The sequence below is a fragment of the Phyllobates terribilis genome, unplaced genomic scaffold, assembly GCF_046119375.1.
Source record: "Phyllobates terribilis strain yellow unplaced genomic scaffold, ASM4611937v1 Scaffold_11__3_contigs__length_659146591, whole genome shotgun sequence".
Classification (NCBI taxonomy): Eukaryota; Metazoa; Chordata; class Amphibia; order Anura; family Dendrobatidae; genus Phyllobates; species Phyllobates terribilis.
Genome location: NW_027362771.1, coordinates 138,739,846 through 138,759,326, shown reverse-complemented (window position 1 = coordinate 138,759,326; position 19,481 = coordinate 138,739,846).

Below are 19,481 nucleotides of genomic sequence, written 5' to 3'. Positions count from 1 at the left end.
CTCTCACAAATCCTTCCCAATATCTGCAGTGTAGAGTTCCAATGCCTGAGGACATCACACACCAGTTGGTGAACCTGAAGCTGCAAGCGCTGCTGAAGCATGGCAAGGGTGGTGGAAGCTGAAGGTGACTTTCTAAAATGGGCACACAGGCAGCGTACTTTGACAAGCAGATCTGGCAGCTCTGGGTAGTTTTTGAGAAACTGCTGAACCACGAGGTTAAGCACATGTTCCAGGCCTGGTACGTGTGTGAGCTCGGCTCGCCTCAGGGCCACCACCAGGTTCCAGCCATTGTCACACAAGACCATGCCTGGCTGTAGGTTCAGCGGTGTCAGCCTCAGATATGCCTGCTCTTTCAGAGCTGTCCACAACTCTTCAGCATTGTGTAGTTTGTCACCTAAGCATATTAGCTTCAGCACAGCCTGTTGTCATTTCACTGAGGCAGTGCTGCAGTGCTTCCAGCTTGTGACTGATGTGGTCATTTCTGAGATGGAGGCTGAAGAGGAGGAGGAGGCTGAGGAGGATGCAGTGCAGGAGCTGCAGACTGTAAGGGTTTCCTGAATGAGGCCACAATCCTCGGCGTTGGGAGGATGTGTTCCATCCCAAGGTCCAACTGGGTCCCAGCTTCTACTATGTTAACCCAGTGTGCCATCAGCGAGATGTACCGTCTCTGCCCACAAGCACTTGTCCACATGTCCTTGGTTAGGTGGACTTTCCCAGTAACTGCATTGTTGAGGGCACAGCTAATGTTGTGGGACATGTGCTTGTGTAAAGAGGTAACGGCACACCGGGAGAAATAGTGGCGACTGGGAACCAAGTACTGAGGGACAGCTGCCGCCATCAGGTTGCGGAAAGCTTCTATCTCCACGAGCCTAAAAGGCAACATTTAGAGTGAAAGCAGTGGCGAAATGTGGGAATTTAGTAGTGTGGCCAGTGGGGAGTTGGCTGCGTATTTGCATTTGCGTTCCAAGGACTGGGGCATGGACAACTGAACGCTGCGCTGGGACAAGGACGTGCTTGCTGATGGTGCTAGTTGAGAGTGTGCAACGACACGTGCAGGGCAGGAGGAATCTTCGCATGCACTATGGACAGGGGATTGGCTTGCATGTACAACAGCGGAAGAAGCAGTGGTGTCACCCGCAGACACTCTTCCTGGACCCTGGGATTTGGCCCACAAAGTCGGGTGCTTTGCTGCCATGTGCCTGATCATGCTGGTGGTTGTCAGGCTGGTAGCTTTGCTACCCCTGCTGATGCTGGCCTGGCAGGTGGTGCAAATGGCCTGTTTAGGGTTATCAGCAGAGTCTTTAAAAAACAACCAGACTCGGGAAGGCCTAACAGTTGTACTGGCAACTTCCGTCGTGTTGGTGTTACGGGGAACGATTGCACGCCTTCTGTCTACAGGTACCAAACTGCTTTTTTCTGCCTGTTTTGGTGGTCTGCCTCCCTTCCTCTCTGTGCTGCTGTCCTCGTCTGCATGTCCTCTTGCGAGGTTGGGTCAGTTACTATATCATCCACCACCTCGTCTTCCAAATTCGCACCCTGGTCCTCCTCCTGACTTTCTGGCAATTGTGTCTCATCATCGTCCTCCTCTTGTGACAATTTCCCACCGATGCCTTCGTATGACCGAAGCTTCTCAAATATTTGGGCATCTCTACATGTGAACAGTTCTTTGGCGTGTCCAAGTGTGGGATCAGTTGTCTCTTGGCACTCGGCATGGTGGGAGGAAGGATGATCAGGGTGAGGAATATGCAGTCCAGACTCACGGCTACTGAGAGTTGTCCATGTGGAAGAAAGGGTGGTGGTGGTGGCTAAGTGACAGGAAGCATTATCTGCTATACAACCAATAACTGTTATGATCTGCAACATAAACTAGGGAAAGAAGGAGAGAGCTGTCCCTACAGTAAGACTAAGCTGAGTCCCTATGTTGTAGCGGGCGACCTGTTCCTTGTGAACAGACCCGCCTTCGTCCTCGGCTAGGCTGAACGGAGACCTACAGAGAAAGGGAGGGGTCCCTCAAAGAACTAAGGACTGGGACAAAAAATGGGACACCTCCTAACAGAAGTTGTTGCAGAGCAAAAGATAAACTGACAAAAGTACCAGAGGACCAAGAAACTAGAGATAGATAGGCACAAAAGCACCTGGCTAGAAAGACAGTCTAAACAACACTGAAGTCCAGCAAGGCCCGAAGGGCGGAGCTGGAATATATAGGAAGATGGTCACGTGACCGCAAAACACAAGATAGAAACAAAAACAAACAGGAGGGTTCTAACAGTGCCCCCTCTTTTATGAGGATCCTCCGGATCCTCCAGGCCCAGGCCTATCCGGAAATCTCCTGTGGAAAGCTCTGACAAGTCTAGGGGCAGAGACATCATCCGCCTTAACCCAGGAGTTATCCTCGCGACCGAAACCTTTCCAAGCGACGAGATACTGCAATCTCCCTCTATGCTCTCTGGAATTCAGGATACGAGAAATTTCATATTCGCCGTCTTCCACCACCGGAGGAACTGTGACAGTGGCCTCCCTATCCGATACATCAGTCTTTTTTAACAAGGAAACATGAAACACATGATTAATCTTCCAGGAGGAGGGAACCTCCAACCTAACAGCAGACTGGTTAACCACCTGAAGCACCTTAAATGGCCCCACAAACTTCGGGCCCAATTTTTTAGAGGGAATCCTCAACCGCAGATTCTTTGAGGACAACCAAACCATGTCACCCACAGTAAACAAAACCTCTTTACGTTTCCTGTTAAAATACTTCTTGGACTTTTTGTTAGCCTCTTGAAGGTTACAACGTACATTAGTCCAAACTCTCTCCAAATCGCCGGAAAAATTCTCCTCCACTGGCACCGCCGACCCCAATTTGGAGAACGAACCAAAAGACGGATGTCTCCCAGTACAACAAAAAAAGGAAGAACACCCAGCAGAGGAGGATGTATGGTTGTTAAGAGCAAATTCTGCGAGTGGCAGAAACTCAGACCACCCCTCTTGATTGTCTGCCACAAAACAACGCAAAAACTGTTCAACATCCTGGTTCTATCTTTCAGTCTGTCCATTAGACTCAGGATGACAACCAGACGAAAATGACAAATGGACTCCCAACCTGTCACAAAAAGCACGCCAAAATCGAGCCACAAACTGAGGTCCCCTATCAGAAACAATGTCGGTGGGAACGCCATGGAGCCTGACAATTTCCTTAACAAACGCCTTGGCGAGTGTCTTAGCGCAGGGTAGCTTAATGAATGGAACCAAGTGACACATCTTGCTAAAACGGTCCACAACCACCCAGATGACAGTGAAACCCTCGGACACAGGAAGGTCAGTAATAAAATCCATTGCCAAATACGTCCAAGGCGCACTAGGTACCTCCAGAGGGCAAAGCAACCCCGCAGCAGGGGTATGGGAAGCCTTTGACCTAACACACACCGTACATTGACGCACCCACTTGATGACTTCCTTCTGCCACCCAGGCCACCAAAAACTGCGACTGATAAGTCTCTTAGTCTCAGAAATTCCTGGATGACCTGCCAACCGAGACTCATGATATTCCACAAACAAATCTCTCCTAGAGGTTCTAGGCACAAACAACCTCCCATGAGGAGTGTTAGATGGGGCATCCTCTTGAACTTTCAGAATCCCTTCTTCCAAAACGGAGTCCAATGCTGTTACCACAACTCCTTCCTGTAAAATGCTCTCCTCCTCCTCGGTACCAACCATGGGAGAAAAGCTGCGAAATAAAGCATCGGCTTTAACATTCTTAGTACCAGGGATATAGGTAACAGAAAAATTAAACCGAGAAAAAAAAAGTGCCCAGCTAGCTTGACGGGCATTCAAACGTTTGGCAGCATCCAGATCGATCAAATTCTTATGATCTGTGAAAACCTGAACAGGAAATTTAGCACCTTCCAAGAAATGACGCCAATGTTCAAACGCAAGTTTAATAGCCAGCAATTCCTGATTACCAACATCGTAATTAAGTTCGGTTTCTGAAAATTTTTTTGAAAAAAAAGCACTGGGATGTACTCCATCCTTGTTCTCCTGAGGCAAAACTGCACCGACCCGCACCGAAGAAGCATCAACCTCGACCGAAAAAGGCTTGGTCTCATCAGGCTGCATAAGGATAGGGGCAGAACTGAACCTCTCCTTGAGATACACAAAAGCTTCAATGGCCTCAGTAGTCCACTGGACCGTATTCGCACCTTTCCTGGTGAGATCGTTCAGCGGCTTAACAATTATAGAAAAATTCTTAATGAATTTCCTGTAATAATTGGCGAAACCCAAAAATCTCTGTATTGATTTCAAACCAATAGGCCTAGGCCATTCCTGCACAGCCTGAACTTTCACCGGGTCCATCTCAAAGCCCTCGCTGGAGATAATATATCCCAAAAAGCTAATTCTCTGCACAGCGAACTCACATTTCTCCAGCTTAGCAAAAAGTGAATTATCACTCAATATCTGCAACACCTCACGTACGCTCTGCCAATGGGACTCCAGATCTGGTGAATAAATCAGAATGTCATCCAAATACATAACCACATTCTTGCCAATCAAAGGTCTCAGGATGTCATTAATAAGGTTCTGAAAAAACGCGGGAGCATTGGTAAGACCGAAGGGCATCACCAGATTCTCAAAATGACCTACCGGAGTGTTAAAAGCAGTTTTCCATTCATCACCCTCCTTCATTCGTAACAAATTGTATGCCCCCGGGAGATCAATTTTAGAGAACCACTTGGCCCCTACTAACTGGTTAAACAAGTCCGGAATTAACAGCAATGGGTAGGAATTGCGTACGGAAATCTTATTAATTTCACGAAAGTCCAGACATGGACGTAAACCACCGTCTTTTTTTTTAACAAAGAAAAATCCAACGGCCACAGGTGACTTAGAATGTCTAATGTGACCAGCAGCCAAGCTCGTCTGTATGTATTCCTCCAAGGCCTTTCTTTCAGGGATAGTCAGATTAAATAAGCAACTCTTGGGAAGAGTAGCTCCAGGAATAAACTCAATGGTGCACTCATAGTCCCTATGAGGAGGTAAAACTTGCAACTCCTCCTCTGAGAAAACCTTCCAAAAATCCTGAATAGGTACAGGTAATTCCCCTTTTTCCACAGCCGCAATGCGACCATTACAACATTTATCATAGCACTTAGGACTCCAAGACTTAATCTCATTAGTAGACCAGTCCAGTAAAGGATTGTGCAGTTTTAACCAAGGCAAACCTAAAACGACTGGAGAGGGTAAATTATTTAATACCACCAAATCCAAATTTTCTTGGTGAATGCCATTGATAGTGAGGGGAAATGCTGCAATCTTGTGAGTAATACATTTCAAAGGAGTGTTATCAATTGCAATCACAGAAATAGGTGATGACAAAGGTTTGGATTCCAATTTAAGTTTTTCCAAAAACCCCTTATCAATCACATTAAGTGATGAACCACAATCCACAAATACCTGAAATTCAATCAAATCTTCCTGCAATGAGGTACTCCCTTAGAATTCAAACAAGCAATACAGGCGTAACTGACCTTTTTTCTTTCTTTGCTTAAACGAAGCTCACAGTTCTTAATCAAATGGTCAGATTTACCACAATAAAAACACAATCCCTTGGAAAACCTGTGGTCTCTGTACTGAGAGCGGAGTGACATCGCCCCAACCTCCATGGGTTCTCCGCCGTCCGAGCAGACCCTCTGGGAACTAGGAGCTGCCATTGCAGGAATCTAGTCATCATAAACCCTGGCACGCAGTCTCCTGTCCACACGTATAGCTAATTGCATGGCTACTTGCAAGGTTTCAGGTGCAGGAAATGCAATCAGCAGATCCTTAACCCTTTCACTTAGATCAGCAAGAAAAAAACATTTTAACGCCGAATCATTCCATTTCACTTCTGAGGACCACCTTCTGAAGTGTGTACAATAATTTTCAACATCACCTGACCCCCGATTCAAACGTTTCATTTCTGTCTCAGCAGATGAGACTCGATCAGGATCATTATACAATAGCCCCATAGCAGAAAAAAAATCCTCCACTGACCTAAAACACGGATCATTAGGTTGGAGAGAAAAGGCCCACCCCTGTGGTTCCTTGCGCAAAAGTGACATGATAAACCCAATGCACTGTGATTCATTCCCAGAGGTCTTTGGTCTCAAACGAAAATATAATAAACAAGCATTTTTAAAGGAAAAAAAATCTTGTTGTTTACCATCAAAAATATCAGGGAGTCCTACCTTCGGTTCCACAAAATGCGCTCCAGGACAGCTACTCACGTGTTGCCGGAGCTCGGACACCTCCAGAGACAATCCCTGCAGACGTTGAGCCAAATCTTGAACTGAAACCATACTGATGCCCGGATTTCTTTCCTAAAAGTTTTTTTTTTTTTTTTTGTTTGGGCTGGACTTACTATTATGATCTGCAACATAAACTAGGGAAAGAGGGGAGAGCTGTCCCTACAGTAAGACTAAGCTGAGTCCCTACGTTGCAGCGGGCGACCTGTTCCTTGTGAACAGACCCGCCTTCGTCCTTGGCTAGTCTGAACGGAGACCTATAGAGAAAAGGAGGGATCCCTAAAAGAACTTAGGACTGGGACAAAAAATGGGACACCTCCAAACAGAAGTGGTTGCAGAGAAAAAGATTAACTGACAAAAGTACTAGAGGTCCAGAGGACCAAGCAAACTAGAGATAGATAGGCATAAAAGCACCTGGCTAGAAAGACAGTCTAAACAACACTGAAGTCCAGCAAGGCCAGAAGGGCAGAGCTGGAATATATAGGAAGATGGTCACGTGACTGCAAAACACAAGATAGAAACAAAAACAAACAGGAGTGTTCTAACAATAACCTTTTCACACTGCTCTATGTTCAATAGTGGTGTTCTGCGGTCCCCTATTAATTGGGAATTTTAAATGGAGGACAATATCTTCCACGGTCACTACAAATGGCTGAATTTGAAGCAAACTTATATGTGATCCGTGTGACAGTCAAACCATAGTTTTAAACAGCTGGCCTGTAGGTAACTATTTTTAACAGCGCCGACCTCATTTCAATAAGTTCACTGACACACTGCAACAAAATTTCAATGGAAGCCAGAAATGGCAATATTTTCAGTGCAATTTTATGTGATCGAATGACGGACAAACCACAGTTTTAAATAGCTAGCCTGTAGGTAACTATTTTTAACAGCGCCGACCTCGGATCAATAAGTTCACTGACACACTGCAACAAAATTTCAATGGAGGCCAGAAATGGCAATATTTTCAGGGCAATTATTTGTCATCCGTGTGATGGACAAGCCACAGTTTTAAATAGCTGGACTTTTAGCGCTGTAATATGGAAAGGACCTGGATGTATTCTGCAGTGCCAACAAGCAAATGATGTAGAAAAACGGTGTTCTCTAGATTGCTTTTTAAGCAAAAAATCAGGATTAAGATAAAAAAAAGCACCAGCAGACAGAACTGGAACTCTTTTTTAATTAGAAAAGGCACAAAACACGTACAAAACACAAACATTATACATGAAAACAAAAAACCCCAGCAAGACATAGCTCAAATCTGAAATTTCCAGAGTCCAATTAAAATAACACGTGGCATAGAAAAGTCCTCGCTTTCCAGGAGACCCCCCAGCAAGGGAAGACCTTAACATGCCTCTTACTCCACAAAGACCCCAACCATCTGCCACATTCATACCTGCACATTCACACCTAACCCTCTAATAAAAGGAAAACTAAAAACCTGGCCCACCACCCAAAATAAAACCACCTTGCCAAAACTTAATACTTATGCACACGAAAACTTTTTTGTTTTTCCCACAACCATTTTTAAACACCCAAGGTCCCACGACAGTCTGTGGCCTTAACACAACAAGGTCCCACGAAAGTTTGTGGCCATATATTTCACGCAAAGGTCCTTTTTCCCACATCCCACAGGACGTCCATTTTACCAAACACTCCTCCCCCCTCCCCCCTGAAACACACCCACCCAACCTAAAACTAAACCCCCCCACGTGCAATACACATACATATAAATACAATACATATATACATACTATACACAACATAGCAATGTAATAATATAACAATATTACGACAATATAACAACTTACCATAACAACAACATAACAACTAACCATAAAGAATCAACCATGAACCGAAAATCAGACCCAAGTTCAGTGCTTGCAAGCCCTATATTCAGGTTTCCGATACCGTAAAATAAAAAACTACAATGTGAGGGGAGCAGCCCACCACCAGGAAACTGGAGACTATAACACCCTGTCCCTCCCTATTAAAGAAAAAGAAAAAAACTGTCCCTACCGCCCTACCAATCTTTCCCTACCTATCCCTACCTGTCCCTCACTGCCCCTCACTACCAACCTAATACTAACTACCTATCCCTGAAGACTGTCCCTGCCTGTCCCTCCCTGACCCTACACAACTGTCTGACCCTACAAATAAATATAAAATATAGAAAGAGACTAAACTCACCCTATCACAGACACACGTAACCTAACTCTCCCTAGGGCACATTAAATGAGAACCCCCTCCATAGAAGGGAAGCCCTCCCTGCACCCAGCCTCTCATACTCCAGCGAGTGCACTTTTGCCAGGTCACCCAGGATGTTCCTAATCACCTCTTCCCGGTGGAGGGCTTTCTGCTGGGTGGACACTAAACACCGTGCGTTCCACATGTAGAACCTAGTTACTAAGCTAACTAAGAAAACAGTGCCCCGATCTCGGCCACCAAGGGACCTGAACGTCCCATAGGCCCACTCCGCATAGGAAAGGCCTGCCAGCCTGGGCCAGCCAATGGAAGCACCAACCCTACAGTAGACCTCTGTATTAAAGGGACACCGAAGCAGGAAGTGCTCCATACTTTCAAAAATGCCACCACACTCCTCGCGGGGACAATCCCGGTCATCAGAGTTCCTGTACTTCAGGTTGTCCCTCACATAAGGTCTCCCATGGAAGCAGCACCAAGCTAAGTCCCAAAACTTCAAGGAGATCTGTTTAGAGTTCAATAACCCAAACCCTACCTCCAGATCCTGGCTTGGGCAATCCTTGAGCGCCAGGGGCTTCTGAAAGTGGGTAAACAGGACCCTATTGTCAAGTAACCTCCTTGACAAGGTTCTGATCTCCCACACTGCCAGACCCCACCGACGGATCACCTTCAGAACCGGGGTAGCATAAGCCGGAAGATGCCCATGAGGCCTTCGAAGGTCCTTCACCTGCCCTCCTGTCTCCCATTCCTGGAAGAAAGGCCAAAATCACCCCCTACAGGAGAATACCCATGGAGGAGCCCTCTCTAACCAGAGGTTGGCGATGTTTGCCTTAAGAAAGGTGTTTACGAGGAACACCACTGGGTTGACCATACCCAACCCTTCTAGTCTCCTAGTGCGGTATGTGACCTCCCTCTTGATTAGGTTCAGCCTATTCCCCCATAATAGTTGGAAAAACAGGCTGTAGACCCGTGCCCAAAGAGGCTCTGGCAAGATGCAGACGCTGCCCAGGTATATTAATAAAGGGAGCAAATAACCTTTGGCCAGGCTAACCCTTTCCCTTAGGGTCAAGGACCAATCCTTCCACTGGTCCATCTTCTGGGCAGTGATCTTAAGTCTGCCCTCCCAATTTTGCTGGTGATAGAACCCCGGGCCGAAAAGGATGCCTAAAATTTTTGCTGTGGCCTGAGGCCCTGGAAGGGTGTCCAGGAGATCAAAACTTGGATCTTCCCCTCCCAGCCAGAGACTCTCACAATTATCCCGGTTGATCATGGACCCGGATGCCACCGAGTAGCGCTCCACCTCAGACATGACCCAATCTGCCTCCCCTCTCGAGGATACAAAAAGGGAAACGTCATCGGCGTATGCTACTACCCTCAAGGTGGCTTCTGGCTCCGCCCGGTCCATCCCAACTTCCACCAACGGTCCACCCTCCACCCTCCTTAGAAAGGGGTCGATTGCGAACACATATAACAGTGGGCTCAAAGGACAGCTCTAGCGGACCCCAGACTTCACCTCAAAAGGGTGTCCGACCCAACCGTTCACGAGCCGAAAAGTCTCTGCCCCACTGTATAACAATCTCAACCAATCAACAAACCTCCCGGGCAGACCGTCCCTCAGAATGATGGACCAGAGGTACTCATGGTTAACCCGGTCAAAGGCTTTCACCTAGTCTAAGGACAGCCAGTACCCCTTCCAGTGACCTGCCCTGCTCTGCTCCACTGCCCCCCGGACACTGAGCACAGCACTAAATGTACTGTGGCCTGGAACAGAGCAGTGCTGGGCCCCGAAAAGGAGTCGTGGTGCAAATTTCACCAAACGATTAAAAAGAACCTTTGCTAGAACCTTTCGGTCTGTATTGAGAAGCGCTATGGGATGCCAATTCTCAATACGGGACGAGTCTTTACCCTTTGACAGAATAATCAAGGCTGACTTCCTCATTGAGCTGGGCAGAGCGTCCGAGGAGAGACACTCATTAAACACCTCAGTCAAGAGGGGGACCAAGGAGTCCCTAAAAGTCTTGCAAAACTCAGATGTTAAGCCATCCGGACCAGGCGATTTTTTGGGCCGAAGCCCATCAAACGCCCATCTCACTTCCTCTTCCCTGATTGCTTCTGCCAAAACATGAAGAGAGGGGTCATTCCCTGGCTCAGGGATGGTTTCAGCCAGGAAAGCCGACATCTCATCCCGATCAGGTTCCCTCCTCCCCAAGAGGTGTGAGTAGAAGGATCTGACGACCTCCAGGATCCCTGATTTGGATGTGTTCAGGGACCCCATACTGTCGATCAGTCCTGTTACCATCTTATAACTCACTGACATCCTGCAGTTCCTGTAAGGGTCGGGCGAGCGGTACCTCCCGAAATCCCTCTCAAAAACCAAGGATGTGTGCCTATCACACTGACACCCCTTGAGAAAGGTCTTCACCCTGGAGATTTCCTCATGGTCCCCTCCAGTCGAGACGAGCTGCTCGAGTTTCCTCCCCAGATCCCGATACAGGCGGTACCTGTTCAGGCCCCTGAGGCTCGAGAGCTGATGGAAGAACCTTGCAACCGTTCTTTTGAATATCTCCCACCACTCAGACTTAGAGCTACAGAGACCCAAGAGAGGTACCTGGCTCTGAAGAAATTCCTCAAAGGATTGTCTTACATCAGCTTCTTCCAACAGGGATGAATTCAGCTTCCATAGGCCTCTCCCCATCTGGGGGGGTCTCTGTAACATTCAAGGAAAATAAATAAAACAGTGGTCGGAGAATTCCACCTCAACAGCAGACACTGCAGAAGAGACGGCTTTCTCCTTTAAAAAAAACCTATATTAGACCTACTGCTACCCCTATGAAAGGTGAAACCCCCATGACCTCGGGTGTGCTGAATGTGGACATCCACCAGGCATGCTTCGCTTGCTATGCTATTAAGAGGATTACTATCATAAGCCAGCCGGTCTGCGAGGCCTCCCCTATCACGGGATCTAGTTATAGTATTAAAATCCTCACCAATGACCACCTGCCGGCTTGTAAAAAGATAGGGCTTGACCTTGAGAATGAAACATTTACGGTCCCACTTAGACTGCGGGCCATAGATATTAATGAGCCTGAGCTCTTGTTCCCCCTCATGAAGACGTCAAGAACCAAGCACCTCCCCATTTCTACCTCAATCACCCGTCTGCATTTCACTGAAGCGGCCTTAAAAGGACCTCTACCCTGCTATACGGCTCGGCCGCAAGAGACCAGTATGAGGGTCCACTCCTCCACTCCCTTTTTTTTTTATAAATGGCCCCCATATCCGTTAGTCTGGTCTCCTGCAAAAATAAAATGTCAGCCTCAACTGGGGTGAAAAAATCAAAGGCCATAAATCTGGCCGCATCTGACTTTATGCTGGCGACATTAATCAACGCCAGAGTCAAAGGGGTAGGCTCAGCCATCATGGGTTATTGAGTTAGATGGCCTTCTTCTTCACCGTACCTAGAGATGAGCGTTGTTCGACTCGAACTGTTCGCCAATCTCAAATTCGAGCTGCTTTGGGCGGTGTTCGAGCCGTTCGGCGAACACGAACGATTTGAAAAAAATTCGGCTTTTCGAGGTTATGTTCGATAACTGTTCGTGCACCAAAATCATAACTGGATTTTTTCTCAGTAATGCTGAAAATTAATGTTAATACGCAGTTTGAGTGTACAGCGGGGCGGGGGGAGGGGCAGGGGATGGATCTCTGCAGGAATAATGAAGATCTCCATTTTTTTTTCTCTTTCCCGCATTTACAGTGGGGAGGTGCAATCTGTCAGCCTATCAGCAGCGCACACACGGAGCGAAGTGCTTTTTTTCACACAAGCAAGGGCATGTGTATTTGGCAGTGTATGTCACATGTCCTTGCCCTATAAGACCCAGCCATTTTCCCTGTCGCCACCATTTTCTCACTGCTGCAGCTGCGTGTTAGACGGCACCACTGTTGCTGTGTGCACTATACCTTGTTAATTTCAAGCCAATTTTCGCACAAATCTACAGATAGCTTGGGAGTAGGGAATAGTTGTGATTGCAGTCCTTTTAAGGACTAGGTTACAGCATTTCCTACGACTTTTATCAGGCAGGTATGTGCTCTTAAATAGATAGGTTGGGAGTAAAGACTAATTGTAATTGCAGTCCTTTTCAGGACTAAGTTAGATCAGTTCCTATCAGTTTTTGCCAGGCAGGTCTGTTTTAGTGCTGTGCAAGTTTTTTTCACAGCATTTGGCTAAATCTAGCAAATCTAATCCTTTTTGGCCTATTGCAAAGTGTGTTAGTCAGTGGAGCAGCCTATCTGTGTTGCAAGCTACACCACCTGTGTATAGAATACCAATTTTTTTACTGCACCTAGTGAAGTAAAACCTTTTGGGCATAGCATCATTCTATTAGTCCATCTATACTGACCTCCATCAGGTTGCAAACTGAATATAATTTTTTTCTGCATCTAGCTCTGAAAAAATATTTGGGCTTCTAGCAGTGTGTGGGACTTGTTCTATTAGTCCATCTATACTGACCTCCATCAGGTTGCAAATTGAATATAATTTTTTTCTGCATATAGCTCTGAAAAAATATTTGGGCTTCTAGCAGTGTGTGGGACTTGGTCTATTAGTCCATCTATACTGACCTCCATCAGGTTGAAAATTAAAAATAATTTTTATCGGCATCTAGCTCTGAAAAAATATTTGGGCTTTTAGCAGTGTGTGGGACTTGGTCTATTAGTCCATCTATACTGACCTCCATCAGGTTGAAAATTAAAAATAATTTTTATCTGCATCTAGCTCTGAAGAAATATTTGGGCTTCTAGCAGTGTGTGGGACTTGTTCTATTAGTCCATCTATACTGACCTCCATCAGGTTGCAAATTGAATATCATTTTTTTCTGCATCTAGCTCTGAAAAAATATTTGGCCTTCTAGCAGTGTGTGGGACTTGTTCTATTAGTACATCTATACTGACCTCCATCAGGTTGCAAATTAAAAATAACTTTTATCTGCATCTAGCTCTGAAAAAATATTTGGCCTTCTAGCAGTGTGTGGGACTTGTTCTATTAGTCCATCTATACTGACCTCCATCAGGTTGCAAATTAAAAATAATTTTTATCTACATCTAGCTCTGAAAAAATATTTGGGCTTCTAGCAGTGTGTGGGACTTGTTCTATTAGTCCATCTATACTGACCTCCATCAGGTTGCAAATTAAAAATAATGCTTTGTCTGCATCTAGCTCTGAAAAAATATTTGGGCTTCTAGCAGTGTGTGGGACTTGTTCTAATAGTCCATCTATACTGACCTCCATCAGGTTGCAAATTAAAAATAATTTTTATCTGCATCTAGCTCTGAAAAAATATATGGCCTTCTAGCAGTGTGTGGGACTTGTTCTATTAGTCCATCTATACTGATCTCCATCAGGTTGCAAATTAAAAATAATTTTTTGTCTGCATCTAGCTCTGAAAAATATTTGCCCTTCTAGCAGTGTGTGGGACTTGTTCTATTAGTCCATCTATACTGACCTCCATCAGGTTGCAAATTAAAAATAATTTTTATCTGCATCTAGCTCTGAAAAAATATTTGCCCTTCTAGGAGTGTGTGGGACTTGGTCTATTAGTCCATCTATACTGACCTCCATCAGGTTGCAAATTAAAAATAATTTTTTGTCTGCATCTATCTCTGAAAAAATATTTGCCCTTCTAGCAGTGTGTGGGACTTGTTCTATTAGTCCATCTATACTGACCTCAATCAGGTTGCAAATTGAATATAATTTTTTTCTGCATCTAGCTCTGAAAAAAATATTTGGGCTTCTAGCAGTGTGTGGGACTTGGTCTATTAGTCCATCTATACTGATCTCCATCAGGTTGAAAATTAAAAATAATTTTTATCTGCATCTAGCTCTGAAAAAATATTTGGGCTTCTAGCAGTGTGTGGGACTTGGTCTATTACTCCATCTATACTGACCTCCATCAGGTTGAAAATTAAAAATGATTTTTATCTGCATCTAGCTCTGAAGAAATATTTGGGCTTCTAGCAGTGTGTGGGACTTGTTCTATTAGTCCATCTATACTGACCTCCATCAGGTTGCAAATTGAATATAATTTTTTTCTGCATCTAGCTCTGAAAAAAATATTTGGGCTTCTAGCAGTGTGTGGGACTTGGTCTATTAGTCCTTCTATACTGACCTCCATCAGGTTGAAAATTAAAAATAATTTTTATCTGCATCTAGCTCTGAAAAAATATTTGGCCTTCTAGCAGTGTGTGGGACTTGGTCTATTAGTCCCTCTATACTGACCTCCATCAGGTTGAAAATTAAAAATAATTTTTATCTGCATCTAGCTCTGAAAAAATATTTGGTCTTCTAGCAGTGTGTGGGACTTGGTCTATTAGTCCATCTATACTGACCTCCATCAGGTTGAAAATTAAAAATAATTTTTATCTGCATCTAGCTCTGAAAAAATATTTGGGCTTCTAGCAGTGTGTGGGACTTGTTCTATTAGTCAATCTATACTGACCTCCATCAGGTTGCAAATTGAATATAATTTTCTTCTGCATCTAGCTCTGAAAAAATATTTGGCCTTCTAGCAGTGTGTGGGACTTGTTCCATTAGTCCATCTGTACTGACCTCCATTAGGTTGCAAATTAAAAATAATTTTTATCTGCATCTAGCTTTGAAAAATATTTGGCCTTCTAGCAATGTGTGGGACTTGTTCTATTAGTCCATCTATACTGACCTCCATCAGGTTGCAAATTAAAAATAATTTTTATCTGCATCTAGCTCTGAAAAAATATTTGGCCTTCTAGCAGTGTGTGGGACTTGTTCTATTAGTCCATCTATACTGACCTCCATCAGGTTGCAAATTAAAAATAATTTTTTGTCTGCATCTAGCTCTGAAAAAATATTTGGGCTTCTAGCAGTGTGTGGGACTTGTTCTATTAGTCCATCTAAACTGACCTCCATCAGGTTGCAAATTGAATATAATTTTTTTCTGCATCTAACCCAGACGATAGTTTTGGCCTAATACCACAGTTTGGCCACTCAGCTCTGCTCGGTTCCCATCCATTGTTTTTTTGTGCAAACAACTCCAGAGTTGTGAATTAGTTAACCACCAAAATCAGTGGAAAAAGGCCTGCTGCTGGTGGAAAGGGGAATAGGCTTGTTGGGAAGGGGAAAAAAGGTTGTGTCCGTGGGGTAGGTGTTAAAGCAACAGTAACATCTGCAGAAGAAAGACCATCTTCCAGCCAAACTAAAATGTCTACTTCTTTTAGCGGACAATGTGATAAGATCCCTTTCTTACGGCCACGCCAATCACTACAAATTCCAGATGAGGCACAAAAACAGCAGGTGCTTCAACGGATATCAAGTGCTCATTTTAGTGGGCTCTCCTCCACATCAACTTCAACATCACAAATACTCCAGTCCTCAGAGGTGTCACCCCAATCGCACTTGCTTCCTCACAGCTCCCAAATCTCCAGCTGCCCGTCTGAGTATGAGGTAGAACAGATGGTTGAGTCTGCAGAGCTGTTTACTCATACTATAGCCTGGGAATCGGCTCCAGCGCTTCTGTGAATCCAGACGAGGAAATGATCTGCACTGATGCCCAGAATCTTTATGAGTCGGATGCAGGACCAGACGCAGAAGGTTCTGAGCATAATGTAGACCCTCATTCCCAAACTGTAACTCCTGTTGGTGGAGACAATGAGGAAGACGATGATGAGACTCAATACCTGATTGGAGCGACAACTTTAGTTTTTTGTCAGGGCAGGAACAGGTTGGATCAGAGGACGACGGGTGTGATAACACACAGGGTGATGATGATGAGGTTGGAGATCCCACTTACTGTCAACCCACAGTCAGCTTAGAGATGAGGTCAGCAGAGGAGGTGGAGGAGGATGCTAGTGACGACGAGGTCAGGTTGCGCCTTCCTGGACAGAGACGTAGTACTGGAAGCATGTCAACAACTGCATCCTCAAACACAACTCTGCCTCTGACCACAAGTCGTGGTGGCTCTTCAGGTCGCATGGGTGCTAAGCCTTGCATAGCCTGGGCATTTTTTCAGATCGATAAAGATGACCCAACTCGTGTTATCTGTAACATTTGTCAGCAAAAGCTAAGTAGAGGCCAAAAAATACATAGTTTGAGTACTTCATGCATGAACCGGCACATGGACATGAAGCATAAGTTGCAGTGGGAAGCTCACTGTGCTACAATGCGGCCTAGCCGGCCGGGCCAACCACCATCTACCCCATCTTGTGCATCTGCGACCTCTTCGTCCTCTGTGACTGGGGGGACAGCAGTCACACCTGTTTTGGGATGCAGACCTGCCACCTCTTTACCCGCAACAGCCAGCGTGATTGGCAGGTCATCATTTTCTTTGGAGGTGGTAACACCAGCTGGTGTTGAGCGCTGTCCGACATCGATAGCACCACCTTTGGATCAAGGCAACCTAACATGTCCGCCTGCATCTTCCTCACAGACCGGCAGTTTGCCGGGGACACCCTTATCAACCCCGTCTAAGCACAACAGCCAGCCCTCGGTCCCTCAGATGTGGACAAGTAAAAGACCATTTCCTCCTAGCCATGAGAAAGCTAAGAGGTTGAATTTCACCATCTGCAAGCTCTTGGCTACAGAAATACTGCCTTTCCACCTGGTGGACACAGAGGATTTTCGATACCTTATGTCCGTTGCAGTGCCCCAGCACCAGATGCCCAGTCGGCACTACTTCTCAAAGAAAGATGTGCCTGCGCTCCACCAGCATGTCGCACACAACATCACCGCTTCTTTGAGAAACTCTGTGTGTAACAGGGTTCATTTCACCACAGACACTTGGACGAGTAGGCATGGACAGGGGCGTTACATGTCGCTGACTGGGCACTGGGTAACTATGGTGACAGCAGGACAAGGGGCTGCTGTCCAAGTCTTGCCGTCCCCACGAGTTGTGCGTCAATCCTCTTTATCTCAAAGTTCCTCCACTGCTTCTGCCTCCTCAACCTCCTCTCGGTCCTCCACCTGCACCCAAAGCCTGTCTGGTCATGCCACAAGCTTTCTAACTGCGCAGAAGGGATCCTGCACACCTCCTTACTATGTTGGCAGTAGGGCTCAACGTCATCAGGCGGTTTTTACTTTGAAATGTCAGGGAAATGTGAGTTACACAGCTGAGGAGTTGTGGTCAGCTCTGGAGAACCAATTTCATGAATGGTTTTCTCCACTGGACCTGAAACCAGGGAAGGCCGTGTGCGACAATGCTGCAAACCTGGGTGCGGCCCTTCGCCGGGGCAATGTCACACACGTGCCTTGCATGGCTCACGTGTTGAACCTGGTTGTCCAGCAATTTTTAGCCCACTATCCCGGACTAGATGGCCTTCTGCAGAGGGCACGGTCGCTGTGTGCTCACTTCCGCCGTTCGCATCCCGCAGCTCAGCGACTTACATCTCTACAAAAGTCGTTGGGCCTGCAGCTTCACCGGCTAAAATGCGATGTGCCTACCCGGTGGAATTCAACTCTGCACATGTTGCAGTGACTGTGGCAGCACCGACAAGCCCAGGTGCAATACGTTCTGACGTATAGCCTGGGCCAACGAGATCCAGAGGTGGGGCAAATCACGCTGGAGGAGTGGTCTCAGATCAGGGACCTATGCACCCTTCTGCACAGTTTTGAAATGGCGACGAAGATGTTTAGTGCTGACGATGCCATTATCAGCATGACTATTCCGGTGATTTACATGCTGGAGCACATGTTAAACAGAATTCGGAGTCAGGTGGTGGCACAAGAGGAGGTGGAGGAAGTAGAGGAGGAGGAGTTGTATGCGGAAGGGCTAACATCTGCAAGGTCCAGACGGTCGGCAGCACCAAGGCGGCAGGCATGTGAGGGTGAGGGAGATGGTTTTACCAGGGCGCATGGTAGCAGCCAAACTAGTGAGGAAGGTGCAGGAGCCCAGGAAGAAGTGGAGGACGAACTGATGGAAGACTCATCAGATGAGGGAGACCTTGATCACATTTCTGTTGTGCGAGGTTGGGGGCGGAGGACAGAAGAAGGAAGCATGATTGTTACCTCATCACCAACACAACAGGGACTTGGTGCTCCTGGATGCGCAACACACATGAGTGCCTTCTTGCTGCACTACCTGCAACATGACCCTCGAATTGTGAGAATTAGAAATAATCCTGACTACTGGGTTGCCACACTGTTAGATCCCTGGTACAAAAGTAAATTTGCAGAAATTATTCCTGCCATAGAAAGGGATGCACGCATGCAGGAGTATCAGCAGAGACTGTTGCAGAATCTTACATGTGCTTTTCCTCAAAACACCAGTGGTGCACGTAGTGAATCTCACAGTTCCAACTTGCCAACCGTGGGACCGTCGAGTGTTCATCACTCAAACCGTAACAGAAACACAGTATCTGCTGGTAATATCAATTTTGCGGAATCATTTCACCACTTTTTTTGCCCATCCTTTGCAAGGCCACAGGAGACAAGAAGTCTGACACATAGTCAACGCTTAGAGACGATGGTACAGGAGTATCTCCAAGTAAACATTGAAGCCATGACTGTGTCACTGGACCCTTGCTCTTTTTGGACTTACAATCTGGATAAATGGCCGGTGCTCGCCACTTATGCCTTGGAGATCTTGTCATGCCCCGCAGCCCGCGTTCTGTCTGAACGTTTTAAGCTTTCAAATTACTAATCATGTTTATCTGTATCTTGGCTGGAAAATAATTTGGGCTTTGTAGCAGTGTGCAGTACTGATTCTAATAATAATTTTGGGGCTCCGAGATGCGCAAGACACATAAGTGCCTTCTTGCTGCACTATCTGCACATGACCCTCAGATTGTCAGAATTCGAAGTAATCCTGACTACTGGGTTGCCACACTCTTAGATCCCCCACACTCTTCGATCAACCTTTTCATTTTAATAAAGACCAAAAAAAATGGTCATTTTTGAAATTATAAGCATTAGCAGGTTATTAGAAACTGAAATCAAACAGTTTTCAACTCAAAACTTTATTCTAGGTTATGTTACATTTGCAC